General features: G+C 41.3%; 1 pseudogene; it reads left to right on the forward strand.

Moving 5' to 3' along the window:
* The first annotated feature begins 15535 nt into the window (after positions 1–15535).
* Positions 15536–15642, forward strand: LOC129476591 (uncharacterized; annotated as a pseudogene).
* The last annotated feature ends 7186 nt before the right edge of the window (positions 15643–22828 follow it).

Here is a 22828-nt window from a genome sequence, read left to right on the forward strand (position 1 = left end):
GGGTTCACGCCATTCTCCTGCCTCAGCCTCCTGAGTAGCTGGGACTACAGGCGCCCGCCACGACGCCCGGCTAATTTTTTGTATTTTTAGTAGAGACGGGGTTTCACCATGTTAGCCAGGATGGTCTCGATCTCCTGACCTTGTGATCCGCCCGCCTTGGCCTCCCAAAGTGCTGGGATTACAGGCATGAGCCACTGCGCCTGGCCAAGATGGGGTTTCACCATGTTGGCCAGGCTCATATTGAACTCCTGGCCTCAAGTGATCCACCCACCTCAGTCTCCCAAATTTCTTTTTTTCTTTTTCTTTTTTCCCCCTTTTCCCCTCCCCCCTTTGCTGGGCTTCACTGGGTTTTGAACACTCTTGGGAGTTATTTTCTTTTCCCACAACATCTCACTTTCTCCTGGCTTCCGCTGTTGCTGATAAGAAGTCAGTCTTATTGTTACTTGATGTTTTTCTGTCTTTTTCTCTGGTTGCTTTTAAGATTTTCTCTTTGTCTTTCTGTACTTTCATTGTTATGAATCAAGAAGTGGGTTTCTTTTCATTTATTCTGCTTTGGGTTTCTTTAATCTGTCGGTGTCTTTCGTAGGTTCTAAGAAATTCTGTCTTTATGTTTCTGAATGTTGCCTTTTTCTCATCTTTCTTTCCTCTTTGTCTCTCTGGAACTCTGAGTGTAATCAATCCTCATTATTTGTGGATTGCATATGTGCAGATTCACCTACTTGCTAAAATCTATTTGTAACCTCCAAATTAATCTTATTTTCATGGTCATTCATGGACATGCTCAGAGTGGCAAAAAATTGGAGTCACCTGATGTACATGTTCCCAGCTGAGGTCAAACAAGGTGATGCTCTGCCTTCTTGCTTCAGCTCTCATACTGTACACACATGTCATTTTTGCTATCTGTTTAGTGCTTTGGTTTTGTTTTTTGGATTTTTGTGCTTTTTGTTGGTGATTACTCTGTTTAAAATGCCCCCCAAGCATCTTTCTTGGTACAAGAAGGTTGTGAAAATCCGTGTGTTCGCATGTTCTCACTCATAGGTGGGAATTGAACAATGAGAACACATGGACACAGGAAGGGGAACATCACACACCGGGGACTATTGTGGGGTGGGGGGAGGGGGGAGGGACAGCATTAGGAAATATACCTAATGCTAAATGACTAGTTAATAGGTGCAGCACACCAACGTGGCACAGGTATACATATGTAACAAACCTGCACATTGTGCACATGTACCCTAAAACTTAAAGTATAACAATAATAACACCAAAAATAAAGAAAATCTGTGCGTTAGATAAGCTTCATTCAAACATGAGTTAAAGTGCTGTTGGCCATGGGTATGCTAAGTAAGCTGCCTTTAAACAAAAACACACATAAAACAAAGTTATATATTGATTAATTAATGAAATAATTGTGAACAGATGCTCACAGGAACTTAACCTTTTATTTCTCCTAGGAACAATGGTTCAGTATTCACTAATCCACTATTCACAATGACTTTATAGAACGTAACTCTTGTCAACAACGAGAAGTGACTGTGTTAGAACATCTTCTGTCTTATTTCTCACTTTCTCTTTTCTTCTTTTCTTTTTTTTTTTTTTTTTGAGACGGAGTTTCGCTCTCGTTGCCCAGGCTGGAATTTCCCTCTTGTTGAATGCGCAAACTCGGCTCACTGCAACCTCCGCCTCCCGGGTTCAAGTGATTCTTCTGCCTCAGCCTCCTGAGTAGCTAGAATTACAGGCCTGAGCCACCATGCCTGGCTAATTTTGTATTTTTAGTAGAGACAGGGCTTCTCCATGTTGGCCAGGCTGGTCTCGAACTCCCAACCTCAGGTGATCCACCTGCCTTGGCCTCCCAAAGTGCTAGGATTACAGGCGTAAGCCACCGTGCCCAGCTTCTCTTTTTTAAATTTTCTATTGTTTTGTCTCTCTGTGTAGCATAATAGATAATTTATTTTGACTTAATTTCCAGTTCATTATTTGCCCTTCAGTTGCACCATATGACTACTGAAGTATTGAGTTTTAAACTTCAGTTATCTGTTTTGCTGTAAGTTTTATTTGGTTTCTTTTTAAGTCTTCAGTGTCACTTTTTAGGGTTTCCTATTCTCTGTAGATTTGATCTAGCTTATGTTTCATTTCATTTAAATTGGTAAGCATACCTCACAGTTATTTAATAATCTGTATTATCTGAAGTTAGCATTATCTGAATAGTCTTCACTATCTGAAGTTTTTGAGGGTCTGTTTTTGTTGCTGGTTGTAGCCACTGGTTATTGCTCTTGGGGTCTAGTTTTCTTGTGCACTTGGTCATCTTGTATTGAGACAGGATGTTGCTCTCTTGCCCAGGTTGGAATGCAGTGACATGATCATGGCTCACTGCAGCCTCAACCTCCTGGGTTCAAGTGATCCTCCCACCTCAGACTCTTAAGTAGCCAGGACTACCGATGCATGCCACCATGCCTATGCTTGGTTATCTTTGACCATGTGTTCCTCACTGAATTTAAAAATTATTTGTAAGAATAATTTGAGATGAAGGATAAAGGTATCTGTCTCCAAACTTATGTGTTTGTTTCTCTCAGGTACTTGGGGTTACCCACAATATGGCATTTCCTTAAACCTCGTTCAAGGCTGGAGGTTCTGTGATCAACCCAGAGAAACAGACGTGGATTTTAATCCCATGTGAGGACTGTCCCAGCTCTGGTTCAACCTTTTCCTCAGGGTGTAGGGTCCTAGTTTATTGAGCGGGGGATCTACTATTTGTGGGGGCTCCAGGCTTTGACTTCTGTCCTGATGTCACTTGCTCTGCGAATTATTCAAAGTGAAAGTTCAAAAATTTACAATTGTCAAGAACTCTCAGAGAAAAAGTTTCTTTTCCTCTTATTCCCCTCACTGGTAAATATTTAACCTTCAATTGTGGCCTAGTAATTCCTTACCATTTTGTCAGAATTTTTATGCTGGTTTTTTTTTTTTTTTGAGGGAGTCTTGCTCTGTTAACAGCCCAGGCTGGAGTGTGGTGGCATAATCTTGGCTCACTGCAACTTCTGCCTCCAGGGTTCAAGCCATTCTCCTCTCTCAGCCTCCCAAGTAGCTGAGATTACAGGTTCCTGCCACCACGCCTGGCTATTTTTTGTATTTTTAGTAGAGATGAGGTTTCACCTTTTTGGCCAGGTTGGTCTCGAACCCCTGACCTCAAGTGATCCAACCACCTCGGCCTCCCAAAGTGCCGGGATTACAGGTGTGAGCCACTGGGTCCGACTGAAAGCTAGCATTTAATTCAGCCTCTTCTGTCTCTTCTGCTTAAGGTGAAGGCCATTCCTACTTTTTCTTCCTGGCTTATTTATTTACTTTTATTTTCTAGAGACAGGATCTCACTCTGTCATCTAGGCCGGAGTGCAGTTGCATGACCATGGCTCATTGCAGCCTCAAATTCCAGAGCTCAAGCAATCCTCTCACCTCGGCCTCCCAAGTAGCTGAGACTACAGGGGTGTGCCACCACTCCTAGTTAATTTTTAAAATTTTTTACAGAGATTGGGGGCTCACTTTGTTGCCCAGGCTAGTCTTGAACTCCTAGCTTCAAGCAATCCTCCCTCTTTGGCTCCCCTAAATTGCTGAGATTACACGCATGAGCCACCATGCCCTCTTCCTGGCTTAATTCCTCATCTTCTGTGTGTGATCACTCAAATGGGAGAAGACGTATCTCCAGAAGAATAAGCAGTAGGTATAAGGCACAGGACACTTCCTCAGGGCAATAAGTTCTGCAGAAACATAAAGTAACTCTAGTTCAACTACATACAGCTATTTTTGCAACACTTTATATTACAAATCAAAACTCGGTTCATCAATCTAAAAACATCTTCATTCAGGTTGCTCCATCGTTTCCATCAAGAACAAAGGATAGGGTTGAAGAACATTCAAAAAACAAAACAAAACAAAACAAAAACAAAGGGCAGGCACTTTCTTTGCATGTATGGAACTGAACAGTTCATTTAGGGGTTATCTCCAACGCTCTCCCCTAAAAGGAGCAGCTGGAATTAAAGATGAATTCACATTTCTACTTACCAGTCTTGGTGCTTGTACTTTTTAAATAACAGCTTTCTCAACTTTTATCCATCAATATTTCCCCCAAAATTCTCAGACCTCACAATTCATCCTAGACATCTTGTTAACTTTCCATCAAAACAGCAGATTCCAACTGCCTCTTTCTTCCATCTTTCCCCTTCCCTACCTTGTATAGTTTAGATGGAACAAGAGTTAATGGCCTACAATGCTGCCTTTCATAAAAGCTGCTTGCTACTAAATAGGTCTTGCCAACATATTTGCTTATAAAAACAGGCACCTCTGTGGCAATGTTTTATTCCTATGATGCTTTTTCCATTCTATCAGGACATGCCAGAAATGTGACCATTTTGGTTGATGGTCTTTAGTACAGTGGACTCAACTGTTCAGCTTCAGCATACTTTGATCTGGGTTTTGACTGGCTAAGAACCTTAAGCTGAGATATTTTAACACATCAGTGAGACACTGAATCTCTTATGAAGAAGGCAGAGAGTAGTGCTTGAAGAAACTGTCTATTGGTTATTAAATGTGAAAATTAGTGCTTATAGTCCAGCAAGTTTTTTTTAATTATCTGACAGAAATGCAGGATATCTCAAGAAAGTGTCTTAAAGCATTACCTTTTAGAACAATTTGCTTTCCACCAGAATATATGTATATTGAATGTGAATGGGAAATGGAGTGAAAGTGTCTGTGTATAATATAAAGTGCACCAGAAAGAGGAATGGACGGAGGGTGAGAGACAGCTGTTCCTCAGGCAGAGGAAAAGAAGGAATAATTTATTTAAACCTGGCCATCTGCCTCCTCCTGTCCCTACAAGTTTGTAGGGACAATTAGTTGAGGATATACTAGGTTATGGTGTAGTAATAACTCCAAATCTTAGTGGCTTAACACAAGAAATATTTATTTGTCTCTCATATCCAATGTAGGTCTGAGGGACTTTCTAGCATGACTGTATCTCTGTGTGTCAACTAAGCTAGTCAGCCTGATGGAGGCTTTACCATCCGGTAATTGTACCATTTTAAACACATGGTTGTTTTAAACTTGCTTGATGTAACATGGGAAGAAAGAGTTTGAGGCTCGGCTAGTGCTACCCTCTAACTGGGCACCTTTCTTCTCAATGCAACTAGACTCATCTCTCTAAAATGCAAACTGGTTCATGCCACTCCCTTGCTTATAACTCCCACCGCCATTACAGTAAAGTCTAAATTCTGATTCCATGGTTTGTAAGATTCTCCAGTACCTGTTTTTGGATTATTTCTCTAGCTTCACTCCCCATTAGTCCCCTATTGCCCTCTTGCACTCTACGATCCTGCTATGCATTCTTTTTCTGGTTCTTGAATTGAGTGGTTTACCTGCATGCTTTTTGCACACACTGTCTTTCTCCACCTCATTCATCTGGCAAACTCCTATTTGTCCTTACATGTCATTAGAATCTCTCCCTTTGCCTCCTCAACCATGCTGGGGGTCCCTCCTCTGTGCCTCCATGGCCATCAGTATTTTTTGTGTCATAGCACTACCCTTGTGATATCATAATTAACAGTCTATTATCTCTCTCACTGCAATGTGAGCTCCATATGAGCAGGGACTATGTCTGTCCTGTCCAATGCCCAGCACATGGCTTAGCAAAATATTTGTGAACAAAAAGCTAAGTAAAAGAATGATTGAATGTCAGAAATTCTGTATCTTCTGGTGTCAGGATTCTCCTGGTGCCTTGGCTTCCAGTAAATTTGCCTGTCTTTCCTGAGAAGGAACTTGCACCTATCATCTTCTTTGACGATAGTGCATACAGCGCTATTTTCCATCAACACTTACGGCAAGGCAGCAAATTAAGGGGTTACAGGAAGGGGCAGTTGTTCCTAGTGGGCTAGTGGTATTGCCTGCATACTTGAAGCCTCGCCCCGCCCCGCCCCGCCCCGCCCCACCCCGCCTCTCCTCGTCCCGCCTCGCCTCGCCTCACTTTTTTTTTCCTCTTGTCACCCAGGCTGGAGTGCAGTGGCACAATCTCAGCTCACTGCAACCTCCGCCTCCCGGGTTCAAGCGATTCTCCTGCCTCAGCCTCCCAAGTAGCTGGGATTATAGGTGCCCACCACCACGCCAGGCTCATTTTTGTATTTTTAGTAGAGATGGGGTTTCACCATGTTGGCCAGGCTGGTCTCAAACTCCTGACCTCAGATGATCTGCCCGCCTCTGCCTCCCAAAGTGCTGGGATTACAGGCGTGAGCCACCATGCCCGGCCTATTTTTTTCATATTTGCAATTACAATTTTAAAAATATCAGATCTTTCCCTCTCAAGTGGGCTGTAAATTCCATGAGTTCTGGTGCCATGTTTTCTACCACTTTTGAAGATCTCCAAGCTCACTGGCCCAGTGCTTAACACTTGGTAAGCAGCAGCCCCAGGGACCAATGGACAGTTTGTGGGCAGGGAGATTGAATGCATTGCTTAACTCGCCTTGTCAGAGGTGGCAAAATTTGGCTATGCATTGGTTGCTCATGATTTTGAGGTATACTAGGGAAGATAACAGGACTAGAAGTGTGCTCTAGCCCATGGTTTAAGGCGTTTACCCTTGGGTGAAGGCATTGCTATATGCTATTATTGGATTATTGCTGTGGGAAAAAAAGTTGCTTCCCAGACCTTTGTTGTTCATTTTAACATGTGAACATGCAAATTGAGTTTTGTTGGAAAACCCCACCAGCCACTTCTGAAAGAAAAACTGGAGCTTTACATCTCACAGAAGAGACTACTCTTGTCCTGTTCTTGAGGCTGAATTTCTTATTCTGCAGAATTAATGTCACAGTTCTGATTATACAGTGCATTTCAGTCTTCTTTTTCTTGGGTTTGACTAACCATGGGCCCTTTACAGCTTGGCCTAGAGAAACTGTGGATTAATGTATATGTTTTGCCTAGACACACAGATAGGCAAGGTACAGTAAAAACTCAAAGTCGTATGTATTAAGAGTTAACCTAAGGTTCAACACAAAGGTTGCAGAATTCTTTGGTAAATGATCTGTAAATAAATATTTATATGTGTCAAGAAATTCAAAGTTTTAAAAAGATCCTAAGCTGAACCCTTTTATAAATTAAATAATTCATGCACTGTGAGTAAGTAACCCATACTTGATCTGATTTAATAATTTGTATTTTCATACTGGATTTTTCTAAGATCAAGGACAATAATACTGAGAAATCACCTATCCATATGATTTTTTTTGTAAGTTTCATTCACTCACTCTCCAATATATACAGTTGGTAAATCAATGTTGTAGACATTAGTGCTATTCATCGTTTTTCTTGTTCTCCTTGGGCTCATGGTAGGATTTCACTTTCTGGTCTCTTTGGGATTGGGTTGGGCCATGTGAGTTGTGAGTGGTAATAATATGTCACTTCTAGGCCAGAGAATTTCATTACCAATGTGAGACCTTCTGGAACCTTTTCTTCCCATTAGGCTGGGTCTATGAGTGATCATGATGAGCAGAGACTTGTGCCAACTCATGATGGACATGAAGCATAAATGAGAAATTTTTATTATCTTTTTTTTTTTTTGAGACGGAGTCTCGCTCTGTTGCCCAGGCTGGAGTGCAGTGGCGCAATCTCGGCTCACTACAAGCTCCGCCTCCCGGGTTCACGCCATTCTCCTGCCTCAGCCTCCCGAGTAGCTGGGACTACAGACTCCCGCCACCATGCCTGGCTAATTTTTTTGTATTTTTAGTAGAGACGGAGTTTCGCTGTGTTAGCCAGGATGGTCTCGATCTCCTGACCTTGTGATCTGCCCGCCTCGGCCTTCCAAAGTGCTGGGATTACAGGCGTGAGCCACCGCGCCCGGCCGAAATTTTTATTATCTTAAGCCACTGAGATTTGAAAGTTGTTACCCTGGCAGATCCTAGCTTATCCTGATTGATACACACCGGTAAAGCATGAGCCATCCTTTTCTGTCTCACAGCATGTCTTCCTTGTTTCCATACTGAAGTGGTTTGGATGTTTTGTCCCTCCAAATCTCGTGGTGAAATATGACCTCCAATGTTGGTGGTGGGGCCTAGTGGGAAGCTTTTGAGTCATGGGAGTGGATATCTCATGAATAGCTTGATGCCCTCCCTTTGGTAATGAGTGCATTCTTCCTCTGTTAGTTCATGAGAGAGTTGGTTGTTTAAGGGAGCCTGGTAGCTCTCTCCTTTCTTTCTCTCTCCATGTGACACACATGCTCCCCCTTCGCCTTCTGCCATCATAGTAAGTTTCCTGAGGCCTCACCAGAAGCAGAGCAGATGTTGGTGCCATGCTTCTTGTACAGCCTACAAAACTGTGAGCCAAATAAACCCCTTTTCTTTATAAATTACCCAGAGTCAGGCATTTCTTTGTGGCAATGAAAAACGGACTAACACACATATAGAAGAGAAATCAGGGGTGTTAAAGTCTCTTATGCTAGAAAATACATCTGTCAATCTACAGATTTCCAAGGCTATTTGATGGCTCTAGTTAATAATTTACTTGGGAAGGACTAGTGTCCCCTCAGTTCTATAACATATGGAGTCCTGGAAGGTAATCAGAAAGCTGATAACATTCTCTTCCAGAAACCTTCCAATCCTCTTTCAGATCAAAGGCACACTAAACTACATGCAGATTTTGGAAAACAAAAATTCAGGGCCTGTCAGAGTCATGATTCCCATGGTGACTATTTTGCTAACAGACCCTGTACCACCTGCTGTGGCCACCTGACCTTAGGTAGGCTAATTAGAATCCTTCCCCAGAAATTTATATAATAATATAGGACACAAACTATAAAGATATAGGCTCAAATCTGTTGAAAGCCCTCTTCCCTGCCCCACATACAAAATCTGATGGTAGGTCAGGTGCGGTGGCTCATGTCTGTAATCCCAACATTTTGGGAGGTGGAGGCAGGCCGATTGCTTGAGCCCAGGAATTATAGACCAGCCTGGGAAACATGGTGAAACCCTATCTTTACAAAATATGCAAAAAATTAGCCTGGTGTGGTGGTGCATGACTGTAGTCCCAGCTACTCTGGAGGCTGACGTGGGAGGATTGCTTGAGCCCGGGAGGTAGAGGCTGCACTGCAGTGAGCCAAGATTGCACCATTGCTCTCCAGCCTGAGTGACAGAGTGAGACCCTGTCTCAAAACAAACAAACAAACAAACAAACAAACAAACAACCACACACACACACACACGCACACACACACACACAAAGGCAGGAAAAGAAAGAAAGAAAATGTGATGGCAGAGAAGGTGGGAAAGTAAGTATTCTGAGAGCAGCAATGAGAAATGGAGATGTAGGGATAGTGAGAGTGAGCTAGTTGTATTCCTGTCCTTTCATCCAGTCACCACTGAGGCCAGTGGCATCCTTGCCATTTATACATTTTTGGTTCTTGAGTCCATAAATGTACTCCCCCACTCCCACTGCTTATTTGGCTTAAGATAGTTTTTGTCGGACTTCTGCCACTTACAATGAAATGAGTCCTGATTAATAAAGTGGCTTAAGCAACTCTTTTTGTTATTGTTATTCTTATCTCAGTGTTTCTCAGCTCTTTTATATCACGACACAGATGGAAAATGATATTTTTACAGCACCTGGGGGTAAACTGGAGGGGATTTGTGGGTGTCTATATGGGACTCAGTGACAACATCCATTCCTTTTTTGCATCATATACAGACATTCTCCAATTGAGTGCCCATGTGACCACTCTGTTTTTCACTTTCAGTATTTAATAAATTATATGAGATATTCAAACCTTTATTATAAAATAGCCTTTGTGTTAGATGATTTTGTCCAATGGTAGGCTAATAAAACCAACAAAGCTGGTCTAAGCTATGATGTTTGGTAGGTTAGGTGTATTGAATGCATTTTTGACTTATTTTTAACTGATGGTGAGTATATGGGGATTTACGTATCTGTAAGTTACCCCATAGTATGTAAAGATATTTTATTTATTTATTTGAGACGGAGTTTTGCTCTTGTTACCTAGGCTGGAGTGCAATGGCATGATCTCGACTCACTGCAACCTCCACCTCCTGGGTTCAAGCAATTCTCCTGCCTCGGCCTCCCAAGCATCTGGGATTGCAGGCGCCCGCCACCAGGCCCAGCTAATTTTTGTAGTTTTAGTAGAGATGGGGTTTCCCCATGTAGGCCAGGCTGGTCTCGAACTCCTGACCTCAAGTGATCCACCTGTCTCGGCCTCCCAAAGTGCTGGAATTACAGGTGTAAGCCACAGCACTCGACCCAAGATATTTTAAAAGATATTCAATGTTTGTGTTAAATTTATAAATGAAATATTTAAAAAAATGTTTAATGAAAAAAACCTGAGCTTGCTTCTGTCAATATAACTTTTTCTATCAAGTATTGTGCTTGAAATGATTTCACACAGTTCCCTATCAAGGTTTTAATTATGACTATTTGTTTTTATTTCTTAAAATTTAATTTAATTTAAAATTTCTGTAGAGACAGGGTCTCCCTATATTGCCCAGACTGGTCTTGAACTCCTGGTCTCAAGTGTTCTTTCTGCCTCAGCCTTCCAAAGTGCTGGGATTACAGGCATGAGCCACCGTGCCCAGCCCACTGATGACTTTTTGAATTTCTTATTGTTCCCACAAATAGGTGATAAAAACTAAAAAATTTTTCCAAAACTTACAACAGTTGAATTTTTTAGACAACTGGTGGCTAGAGTAAAAAAATAAAAAACAGTTTTTAATTTTTTGTAAATTATATTTTTTTTAGAGGCAAGGTCTTGCTCTGTTGTCCTTTTGCTCAGGCTGCATTTGAACTCCTGGGCTTCAGTGATCCTCTTGCCTCAGCCTCCGCAAGTAGCTGAGACTATAGTCACGTGCCACCAGTCCTGGCAATAGTTGAAATATATTTTAAAAGTCCAACAGTTCTTCCTTTTTCTTTCACTGATAAGCACTATGATGAAATATCTTGTGATGACACAAATGGATTCCAAATCCAATCCATTTTTGTTTTTGAGACAGTGTCTCACTCTGTTGCCCAGGCTGTAGTGCAGTGATGCAATCTCAGCTCACTGCAACCTCCACCTCCCAGGCTCAAGCCATCCTCTCATCTAAGCCTTCCAAGTAGCTGGGAATACAGGTGCACACCACCACGCCCGGCTAATTTTTTATATGTTTTGTACAGATGGGGTTTTGCCATGTTGCCCAGGCTGGTCTTGAATTCATGAGCTCAAGTGATCCTCCTGTCTTGGCCTCCCAAAGTGCTGGGGTTACAGGCATGAACCACCGTGCCCAGACCCAATCCAAATTTTTTAATGTCAAGCACAGTATTTCAAAATAATGATGATGCTGTAATTTTCAGAACACACGGGCAGTCATCATGTGGCTAGCTTGGATGCCTCTAAGACAGCATATCAACAGCAGACAGACATATGTGAAGATGCGAATTTGGGGCTGATACCTGGAGCTGGGCCTACTGGCATTTTCTCTCCTCGTTCCCTCTCCTAGTCTCAAATAGATGACGTGGTGGTCGATCACTTCCTTGGGTATACTCAGCATGAAACAGTGAAGCAGTGAGGGACAGAAGTTCCTTTAGTGCTGGCTGGCTGTGGAGACGGGAGGGCAAAATTCTAGATTCTGTTCTACAGAGCCTGTCCTCTGCAAAAAAGCCCAGCTAAGTTGCTAGCAGCTGGTGGTGACTGGCATGAAGGCTCTGGCTCCCTCAAGCTCTGCCTGACTTCCCCAAACCCTGAGGGAATCAATAATTCTTGCCCTACTTATAATCCATTGACAGCACCCCAGTGTCTCAAGGTCCATCAATTGGGAAGCTCTGCTTTATTAAATCTTTCACTAGAACTACAAAATGGGATGGGAGAAAGGCTTGCCATTTTAGGCCTTCACAAGAGGGGCGTCCCACATGCAGTCACTCTCCCTCAACCTCTCTCTCTAAAGTCGCTCTGGCTTTCCCACCCTCTTCCTCGGGAAGCTATAGCCTAGTCTTTTCCTCAAGAGAAAGAGCTCTAGTGTGTTCTGGTTTCTTTGTCTAGAGGTAGAGGGAGGCTGCTGCTACCTAGGCTTGGGGGCTCTGGGGCTGAGGCCTGTGGGTGTCGTGGTCTGCCATTCCTCCTGTGGTTACCCCACACCTCTAGAAGCTTCTGCTGTGCCAACGCAAGCTTCACTCACTAAAACATCACAAATGGGGCTGGACTGCTGGACTCCTAGCAACACTGTGTTGTAGCAACAGTGACAACAGCTGAAGGAAACAGTTCCTACATGGACAGAGCAGGCTTCCAGATTTTTCTCCTTAAGGCAACAGAAGCCAGTAGTGACCCTCTGAAATGAGTATGCACCCCTGCGATTCACAGAACTCTTGTGAGAGGGCGCACTCTAGAGAGGGAAGAAGGATATTCTAATGATAGCTAAGCAAAGGGCTAGGGATAATTTAATTAGAAAAATAACCGAAATTTGTTTACTTCAAGCTAGGTAAGTGGTATATATATATTTTTACACTTCAAATTTGTTCTTTCCTGAAATGCAATTGCCTCCAATTATTATTGGCTTCTAGCACAAGTGGCCTTAATGTAAATGTAATGACATATTAAACCAGTGAAAGAAAATGGGCTGTTCTCGCTGATAATCTTGCCTGTTGTAGGCTTCAAATCTCCTTCCAAACCTCACTTTCCTGAGGAAGTGCTCTGCTAATTCCTGCTCTGGCAGCTTATTTAATCCTGGGTGCCCTTGGAAAAGTGAACAAAACTTCCGTGTTTTTCTCATATTTGTTCGTCTGTTCAAATTTGTAGTCAATCACTCAGCTTACTGAAGTGCTCCTCCTTCTATGCCTCTGGTTTGCCTGAGGAACACGAAGACAAGAGCCAAGTACAAAGGAATGTTGGAACCAGGGTCAGGCCCTGGGAGTTGCCTTCTTTTCTTCTCCCTGGAATTAAAAATATCATTTAGGTCATGAAACTGCTACCTGGGTTAACAGCCAAGTCCCTGTCTACCCGCAGCTGTGCTGGCATTTCAGCTGACCAATCTTGCTATTCATTTCTTGTTAACTCTTACTTTTCCTCCTCTATGCTCCCCTAAGCACTTTAAGCTTTTCCCGCCATAGCACTTAGCACCCTGCTTATTTCTTTTTTTTTTTTTATTTCTAATATCTTTCACACTACACTAAAAGTTCCATGAGCGCAGGGTCACTGACTGCCTTGTTTTTCACTATGTCCCTAACATCTAGCCCAGGGTCTGCCTGGCATAGAGCCAGCAGTCAGTAAATATTTGTCACACACATAAACAAAACTCTATTAGGCTTGGGGACTTGAGCAATTATTTTCTTTTCTCTAAGCCTCAGTTTCCCTATCGGTAAGATGAGGGCTCTGTAGATATTCTTCAAGGTCCTTTATAGTACTGACATTTTATGGTTTACTTTCCTCAAATGTCAATCCCATTCTCAGTGGATTCAAAACATTCCTCACTGATGACTTCATCTTCCACTTTGATGATATCAAAATTGCCCAAAGTGAGATCTTGCAATATATCCTGTCCATTTCTAAATTATTTTGCATAGCCACCTCTTCTGTCTTCTATTACCTCTTGTTTCAAAGAAGAAAGATTTCTCCATTCATAATTCCTGTCCTTCCCCTCTGTTTTCCTCTGGGATCTTACCTTCATGCATTCATTCAACAATTATTTGTTGAGCACCTACCATGTGCCAGATGCTATACTAGGTACCCAGAATAGAACTATAGGCAAATCAAATCCCTATTATTCAAGAGTTTATACTCTTCCTCTATAATAGCTCTGCAGATGCTCTCAAATCTTTATCTTCAGCTTGGATACTTTTCCAAAGCTTCAAACTGTAATATTCTGAGTTTCTTTTGGTCATCTCCATATGGATGTCCCATCAATCCCTCATATCATTTGTAGCATATCCCAAATTAAACTCTTCTCACCAAACTATTTTTTTCTTCTTGTTGATAGTCTTACTTTGGTTAATGATTCTATCACGGTCTGAGCCACTGATATTTGAGACCCTAGAGTTATAACTGCTTTCCTTAGTTTCACTGTCTGTACAAGGCTGAAATGGCTTTCCAAAAGATATTCACATCCTAATCTCTGGAACCTGTGAATGTTACCTTATATGGCAAAAGGAACTTTGCAGATGTGATTAAGACTCTTGAGATGGAAAGATTATTCTGGATAGGCCTATGGACACGTGTCCCTTATAAGGACAAGCATCTTTATAAGGGAGAGGTAAGGACATTTGACACAGAAGAGGAGGAGACAATGTGACTTTGGAGGCAGAGACTGGAGTGATGTGGCCAAGGAATGCTGGTAGCTACTAAAGCTCAAAGAGGCAAGGAATAGATTCTCCCCTGGAAGCTCCAGAACTAGCCCTGCTGACATCTTGATTTTAGCCCCATAAGACTCATTTTGGACTTCTGGCCTCTAGAGCAGTAAGATAATAAATTTCTATTTTTAGAGATAGAAATTTAATAATCTTTCTATTGTTTAAACCCACTAAGTTTATGATAATTTATTATAGCAGTCATAGGAAGTTAATACATGATCCTCCCTCAGTAGATCAGTTGCCAAGTCCTTTAAGTCTACTTCCCCAATGTCTTCCAGATCCATTCTCCCCTCACCTTCTCTACCGTTACTGCCCTAGTTCAAGCTCTCATCACCTTTATCTGGTGTTACTAAAGTAGATTTCTAAAAACAAAGTATGGTTCCTAGCTGGTATAAGACCTTCCGTAGTTCTTACACCATAAACTTCTGCTTGAACACTTCCAGAGATGAGGAGCTTCCTGCCTGTGATGCCATCAATATGATTATTAGACAACTGAAGTTGTTTGAAAGGTGTCCCAGTAATTTCTTGCTATTAGGCCTAGTTCTACCCATGAGGCTCTTCTTGGGTTCCAGCCTCTACTTCTGTCTTCCCTGTGGAGTTAACTTGGGTAGGTTGAACTACATTTCCTGGAATTGTCTTCCTTGTGTGTTTCCTCTTAATGTGGGCCACAAGAGGGATTCTTGTGTGAGATTTGAAAGGCGGAAGCGAAACAACAGTCATTTTGCTATCCAGAGTAGGTGTTTAGTAATTGACCCATTATCATGGTTTCTACACTAATCACCATCCTCATGAGTCTACTGGATGTAGTCAGATTAGCATTGGGTACAATAGTGAATAAAGACTGGTGCAGTAGAGAGGCCTGATCACTTCTTTGGCTTGGATGGTATGCTTATCTGAATGTGGTCTAGTGAATTCAGATCACATTTAAGAACATGGCAGCAATAGCTTCATGATGACTGCTGGGCTTACTTCTACCCAGAGCCTCATTAACCCCACAAAGAAGTCTAGATGTTTGTTTAACGGGGTTTTCTTGAAGCTGTTTCAGGGCGGGTGCACTAGCAGCAAACCACTTGGGCCTGTGAAGAACATCATAGCCCACACCAGCATATCTGGATGGATATGCTGCCCAGCAATGCCAATTATAGAGAAATAAAAAAAATGAGCAAAAAAAAGATAATAAAAACCCATATAACTTGTGGACAAAGACTTATTGACAGGTGCAAAAAATAAATAATCTTTTGCCACTCAGAACTCATTGTTCAATATGAGTTTTGATACACATAAGAAGGAATATTATTAAAAGCAAATAAAAAAATCATAATTCCACTGTCCTGAGGCAACAACTGTTAACATTTTGGGTACAACATAGTTTATGTTCTAAGTTTGAATCTGACTCTGCCAATGCTTTTTGACTTGGGCAAGTGTTTAATTTTTCCAGCCTCAATTTTCCTATCTGAAAACTGAGATAATAATGCCAACCTAGCAGGGCTGTTGTGAAGATCTGACAAGATACTTTATGTAAAGCATATAACACATAGTTGCTCTTAAAATTGTAGCCATTATTATTTTACAAGGTGTATTAGTCTGTTCTCATGCTGCTGATAAAGACATATCCGAGACTGCATAATTTATAAAGAAAAAGAGGTTTAATGAACTCACGGTTCCACGTGCTTGGGGGAGGCCTCACAATCATGGCAGAAGGTGAAAGGCACGTCTTACATGGCAGCAGGCAAGAGAGAATGAGAACCAAGCAAAAGGGGTTTCCTCTTATAAAACCATCAGATCTTGTGAGACTTATTCACTACCACAAGAACAGTATGGGGGAAACCGCCCCCATGATTCAATTATCTCCCACCAGGTCCCTCCCACAATATGTGGGAATTATGGGAGCTACAATTCAAGATGAGATTTGGGTGGGGACACAGCTGAACCATATCACCAGGTTATTCCAATTCCAAATAACAGTCCTAACTGTTAGGACTCTTATTGATCTTTCTTCTGATCTTTCTTGTGATGTTTTTCTTCCTTAAAAAAAAAGAGTGGAAATGTAGATAGAATAAGATTGGCCACAAGTTGATAATTGTTGAGAACGAGGATCCATTATACTATTCTCTCTCTCTCTCTCTCTCTGTGTGTGTGTGTGTGTGAATTTTCTACAATAAAATGTTTCTAAAAATAAAAACCACAAAAAAACAAAGAAATAAAGAAGACTTACATTCAGGTTTTGCCCCAATCTCTCGTTATAAACTTGTTTTCTTCAGTTTAGGACCCTGCAAGTTGGGCTTGCAAATATAAACCGGGGCTTTTTACTAAGGATATTTTGAGATGCAACTATATGGCATGAGCCACTACTTTTGGGTTACACCATTTGTGAATAATGAGATGAATGGGTGACTTTCCCCTAAAAGGGCACAAAAATCTATGGGAGGTGGTAGGGGCATTATAGAGGTTTGTGCAGAGAAGCTAATGTGGCAGTGACCTGACAATACTGTTGAGTAGTTCTTGCTTTTTAGGCCCTCTGGTACTGCCTAGTTGATCTTCTTCTGCCTCCCTTCCATCCTGTGGGCTTCTCCCTACCAGATCCTGAGGACCTACCACTAACTTTCCAGGAATTTTGTGAGCTAGATGATGTTACACTGGGAGCTTGCAGTTGGCCGTGGTGGGAGTATTTATATGATGGAAATCAGCAAACATTAGAAATCAGATTTTTTGTTGTTCTGAAGAGCTGGTTGCTAAACATCTACCAGTGCACCACTAATCATACCATTCCAATAAGTTCCATTTTTCCTCATATGAGCTAGAGTTGGATTCTGCTACCCTTCTCCTAGCTTCTCCAAGTAAAACAATTAGTAATGAGTATACTGCAGAGAGAGAGAACAGTTTGTTGCTGCTGTTACTGCTACTAAGTGCTAAACATGGCATGCGGCTCTTTTTAAGTCAACAACTTCACAGATACTGATAAAGTGCTTAATTTCCTTTTCTAATTGTCAAATAGCTTTTTGGGGAATTCTAAGTGACACGTAACAGCACTGGGGGTCTCAGAGAAGACAAAAGCTACCACAGCTTCTTCATGCATGCCTCCAACTCCATACATTCCGTGGTTTCATAATAAGACTTTCACCTTCTCTTCTTCACTTTTCACTGAGATAGAGGACTGGATAAGCTGCAGCTGACCTCCTGCAGATGTTTCAGATTTAGTGGTTCATTGATTCCCATTGTCATTTCAAGTTTTCCCTCTGGTTTTAGAATCCTGTTTTCTTTTGGCATTAAGGAAACCAGGGTTGTACACTCTGTCACTAACTCACTACCTCAACTTGGGCAAGTCTTAGCTCTTAAAGTTGTGATTCACAAATTCACTCTGGGCTCTGGCATTCTCTAACTATGCCTATTGTTGTTGTTGTTGCTAGAGTGATGGGACTACCATTGATTCCCTTATCCCAATTGTCTTTAATGTTGTTTAAAACCCTTTCTTGGTCCAGTGTTGTGGCCCGCACCTGTAATCTCAGCACTTTGGGAAGCCAAGGCAGGAGGATCACTTGAGGCCAAGAGTTTGAGACCAACCTGGGCAATATAGGGAGGCACCGTCTCTACAAAAAATAAAAAAATTAGCCAGGTGTGGTAGTATGCCTGCAGTCCCAGCAGATTGGGAGACTGAGGAGGGAGGATCGCTTGAGCCCAGGAGGTCAAGGTTACAGTGAGCTATGATCGCACCACTGCACTCCAATCCTGGCAAGAGAGGGAGGCCCTATCTAGAAAACAAGCGAACAAACAAAACACCTTTTCTTAAATAAGTTTTTTAATTAGATGGTTTTTTTGAGAAACATTCCTGTTTCAAAGTTTTAATAACACAGAGTAAAATGTGAGATTCTGTCATTCCTTCCCCATTCCCATTTCCCTTTTTAGAGGTTGCTATGGTTATTAGTTTGTGTATTTCTTTCAGGTCTTTTAAAATATATTTACATATATACATAAATACATATACGTGAATATAGTACACATGCATGGGTAAATGGGATCTTACTACATATCTTGACTTCTGACTTGCTTTCATGGGCTAAATATGAGGAGACTGAGCCAGAAGACTACTGGAGAAGGTGGTTCATCCCCAATCCCCCCACTGCCCTGTATGTGGCTACCTGAGTGTTTTTGTCTGATTTTGCCCTTCCCTCCAAGCCCCAAACTCCCTCAATCCCCAACACTATAAGATAAGAAGCTTAGCCCTCCACATCTGAGATTTGAGTGGAGGAAGAAGCCAATTGTGAATTATGTAAGGTTGGAATGTTACTACAGGATGTATATTGCAGGGTTTTATGGTGCCATAATTTACTTAACACCTCCCTGTTGAGCACCTGTTTGTCTGATTTTTCATTATTACAATCTTGCAAAGAACATCCTTGTAAATACATACTATGCATGCATGTGTTCATAAGTTAAATTCCTTGAAGTGAAAAAGTCAAAAGGAATGAACAGTGAAAAGTTTGAGAGACTCTGCCAATTGCACACTCAAAGATCTTATTTTATCTACCACCAGTAGCATATGAGTGCCTATTTCCTCACACATTGTTGATATTAGATATTCTCAATCTTTTCAATTTTTGCTTATCTGATGGACCAAGAATAATTTCATTTTAATCAGCATCTCCACCAATAACTAGTAGGTTGAACAGTTATTTATGACAATTGGTCATCTTTTTTCATCTTAAGAATTGCCTAGTACAAGCTTGTCCAACCCATGGCCTGCAGGCCACATGCAGCTCAGAACATCTTTGAATGTGGCCCAACACAAATTCATAAACTTTCTTAAAACATTGTGAGTTTTTTTGTGATTTTTTTTTTAGCTCATCAGCTATCATTAGTGTAATGTATTTTATGTGTGGCCCAAGACAATTCTTTTTCTTCCAATATGGCCCAGGGAAGCCAAAAGATTGGACTAGTACATCACTGAAATGTCAGAATAAGGAGGTTGGGGGCGGTGGCTCATGTCTGTAATCCCGGCAGTTTGGGGGGCCGAGGCAGGCGGATCATTTGAGGTCAGGAGTTCAAGACTAGCCTGACCAAAATGGTTAATCCCTGTCTCTACGAAAAAAAAAAAATTAGCTGGGCATGGTGGTGCGCTCCTGTAATCCCAGCTACTGGAGGCTGAGGCATGAGAAATACTTGAACCCAGGAGGTGGAGGTTGCAGTGAGCTGAAATTGTTCTACTGAACTCCAGCTTGGGTGACAGAGTGAGGCTCTGTGTCAAAAGATAAAAAAAAGTCAGAATAAGGAACTTCAAAAGTTAATTGCTTCATAAAAGCAATAAATAAACTGGCAAAAGCTGTCAGAATCAACTTTTTCATAACTCTGGAAACTAATAAAAATCTTACAGTAACCAGGGGAATTCTTAATCAAGAAAACATATTTGGATGTCAGTAAGAGCACTTTGTGGCATTTAAACTTAAACTATCTCCCAAACCGAGGCTTGGCAGTGGCTTTGAAGACAATAGCCCTCACTCCTGGAACAAATACCCAGCATTGGAGGGAGTAGAACAGAGCTTATTCTCAAAGAATTCTGGTGGATTGTTTTGACCTGACTGGTGACTCCCTTGAGGATAGACTCAAAGGACTTGCTTTTATTTTATCTAACTTGAAAATCTCCCACAGTTGAGATGGCTACTCTGGGAGTGTTTGCCAAAAATATTTAAAGGCAAATGTTTTAGGTGCTCCCACATGGGGAGGGATAACACTTGAGGCAAACAATAGAACACCGAAAAGCTTGGGAGGAAAGGCTGGAAAGTGAGATGCTTTAGGGAATAAGGGCTTTGAAAACTCCTACATATTCTTGGGAATTTGAATGGCCATACATATGTCCAGGGCTGTGCACATGCTCAGGAAAGAACTGAGAAGGCCATAAGCTGTCACCGCTGATTCACCTCCAGGCTCTGTGCAAGAAGGTAGTATAGGCTCAGGCAGAGTTTTAAACTGCCTGACTGAGTGTTGAAGATGTACCGCAATATAAACAGAACTTCTCAGTAAAGACTGAAATATTGTGTATGTGTGCTTTTTTGGTTCCAGGCGTGTTAGGAATTATTTGTTGAATCACTGGCTGACCACTAAGTGTATGGAAGAAGGAATCCAGTGGCCACACATGACAAAGAATACAGAATTTACAAAATTCATTTATAAAAGTCAGTAAACAAACAACAACAAACCATGAGGAGGGGGATTTGATTTTTAGAGTTGCCACATTATAATATTCAAAGTGTCCACTTTTTTTTTAAAAAAAGAGGCATGCAATGAAACAAGAAAGTGTGCCTGTATGCACGAAAAAAGAAATAGAAATTGTTCACATGGAGGCCCATACATTAGACTTACTCAAAAAGCCTTTTAATTAACTATTTTAAATATCCTTAGAGATCTAAGGATACCATGAGTGAAGTACCAGAAGAGATCAGGAGAATGATGTCTCACCAAATGGAGAATATCCAACGAAAATTATAAAAAGAAATCGAATAGAAACTCTGCAGTTGAAAAGTACAATAACTGGGCCGGGCGCGGTGGCTCAAGCCTGTAATCCCAGCACTTTGGGAGGCCGAGGCGGGCGGATCACGAGGTCAGGAGATCGAGACCATCCTGGCTAACACGGTGAAACCCCGTCTCTACTAAAAATACAAAAAATTAGCAGGGCGTGTTGGAGGGCGCCTGTAGTCCCAGCTACTCGGGAGGCTGAGGCAGGAGAATGGCGTGAACCCCGGGAGGCGGAGCTTGCAGTGAACCGAGGTCGCGCCACTGCACTCCAGCCTGGGGGACAGAGCAAGACTCCGTCTCAAAAAAAAAAAAAAGAAAAGTACAATAACTGAAACAAAAAAATTCATAAGAAGGGTTCAGCCGGAGACTTGAGCAGGCAGAACAACGAAACAGCAAACTTCAAGATTTGTCAATTGGGATAATCCAGTCCAAGGACCAGAAAGAAAAAAAAAGTGAAGAAAAATGAACAGAACTAAGGGGCTTGTGGGATACCATCAAGAATACCAGCATAAGCATAATGTGAACTCCAGGAGAGAATAAGAGAAAGGCAAAGAAAGAATGTTTAAAGATGTAATGGCCAAAACTTTGAAAATTTGATGAAAGACATTACTTTTTGCCTCTATAGAGCTCAATGAACTCCAAGAAGGATAAACTCAAAGACATCCACACCAACACATATCATAATCAAATTGTACAAAGCCAAAGACAGAATATTGAAAGCAGCAAAGAGAAACAACTCATTATGTACAAAAGATCCTTAACAAAGATTAACAGCTAATCTCTCACCTGAAACAATGGAGGTCAGAAGACTGTGGGATGATGTATTTAAAGTGTAGAAAGAAAATAAAACCCTGCCAATCAATTCTATTTTCAGCAAAACAACCTTTCAAAAAGGGAGAAACTGAGACATTCCCAGTTAAACAAAAACTGAAGGAGTTCACTGCTGTTACAACTTCCCTACAAGAAATACCAAAGGGCATCCTTCAGGCTGAAATGTAATTACCATATATAGTAACTCTGTAACTGCATGAAAAAAAAACACCGTTAAATATAACTACATGGGCAAAAATAAAAGTCAGTATTAATGTGTCTTTTGTTTATAACTCCTCTTTTTTCCTATATGATTTAAAAGACAAATGATTAAAATATAAATTATAATCTATGTTGGTGAGTACATATTGTATAAAGATGTAATTTGTGACAACAGCTTCAGGGTGGGATGGAGCTATATAAGAGCAATGATTTTTTTTAAGTTAAATTTTTTATTTTATTGTGGTAAGAACACAACATGATCTACCTGTTTGACACATTTTTAAATGTACAATACATTATTGTTGACTATGGGTACAATGTTGTACAGCAGATCTCTAGAGCTTATTATTCATCTTGCTTCGCTGAAATTTTATGCCTGTTGATTAGTAACTCCCTACTTCTGCCTTCCCCCAGCCCCTGGCAACCACCGTTTCACTCTGTTTTTGGTGTCAATTTTAAATACAGTTGTATTCAAGACATTGCATTTTCCACTTATACAATACAGTGCTTATAAAGTTCAATGCTATTTCCTTCCTCTGTGCACATGTTCCATATTCAAGTATTGAGAATATCCAGTAATTTACTATAGCAGCTGAACTTTAAAACTGACATAGAATTTGCTGCAAATTTGGGTCCTTCAAAGTTTTAACTGCGTGGAACAATGTTATATCTATACATGGGTTAGGTTAATCAACCTCTTCAATAGAGGGCACTAAGGAAGCAACACTAGAGGGAGGAGTTCTGCCACCAAGGAAGCCCCCAGGCATTCCTTCAAACACCTCCTGCACTCTGGTACAGCTTGGTAACAATGGGGTTGCAGACTTCCTCCAGCTCTTTCTGCTGATGTTCAAATTCTTCCTTCTCTATAGTACCATTCTTATTGAGCCAGTTGCTAATTTCATTACACTTGTCAAGAGTCTTCTGTTTATCCTCATCATTGTC

This window comes from Symphalangus syndactylus, chromosome X, assembly GCF_028878055.3.
Source record: "Symphalangus syndactylus isolate Jambi chromosome X, NHGRI_mSymSyn1-v2.1_pri, whole genome shotgun sequence".
Lineage (NCBI taxonomy): Eukaryota > Metazoa > Chordata > Mammalia > Primates > Hylobatidae > Symphalangus > Symphalangus syndactylus.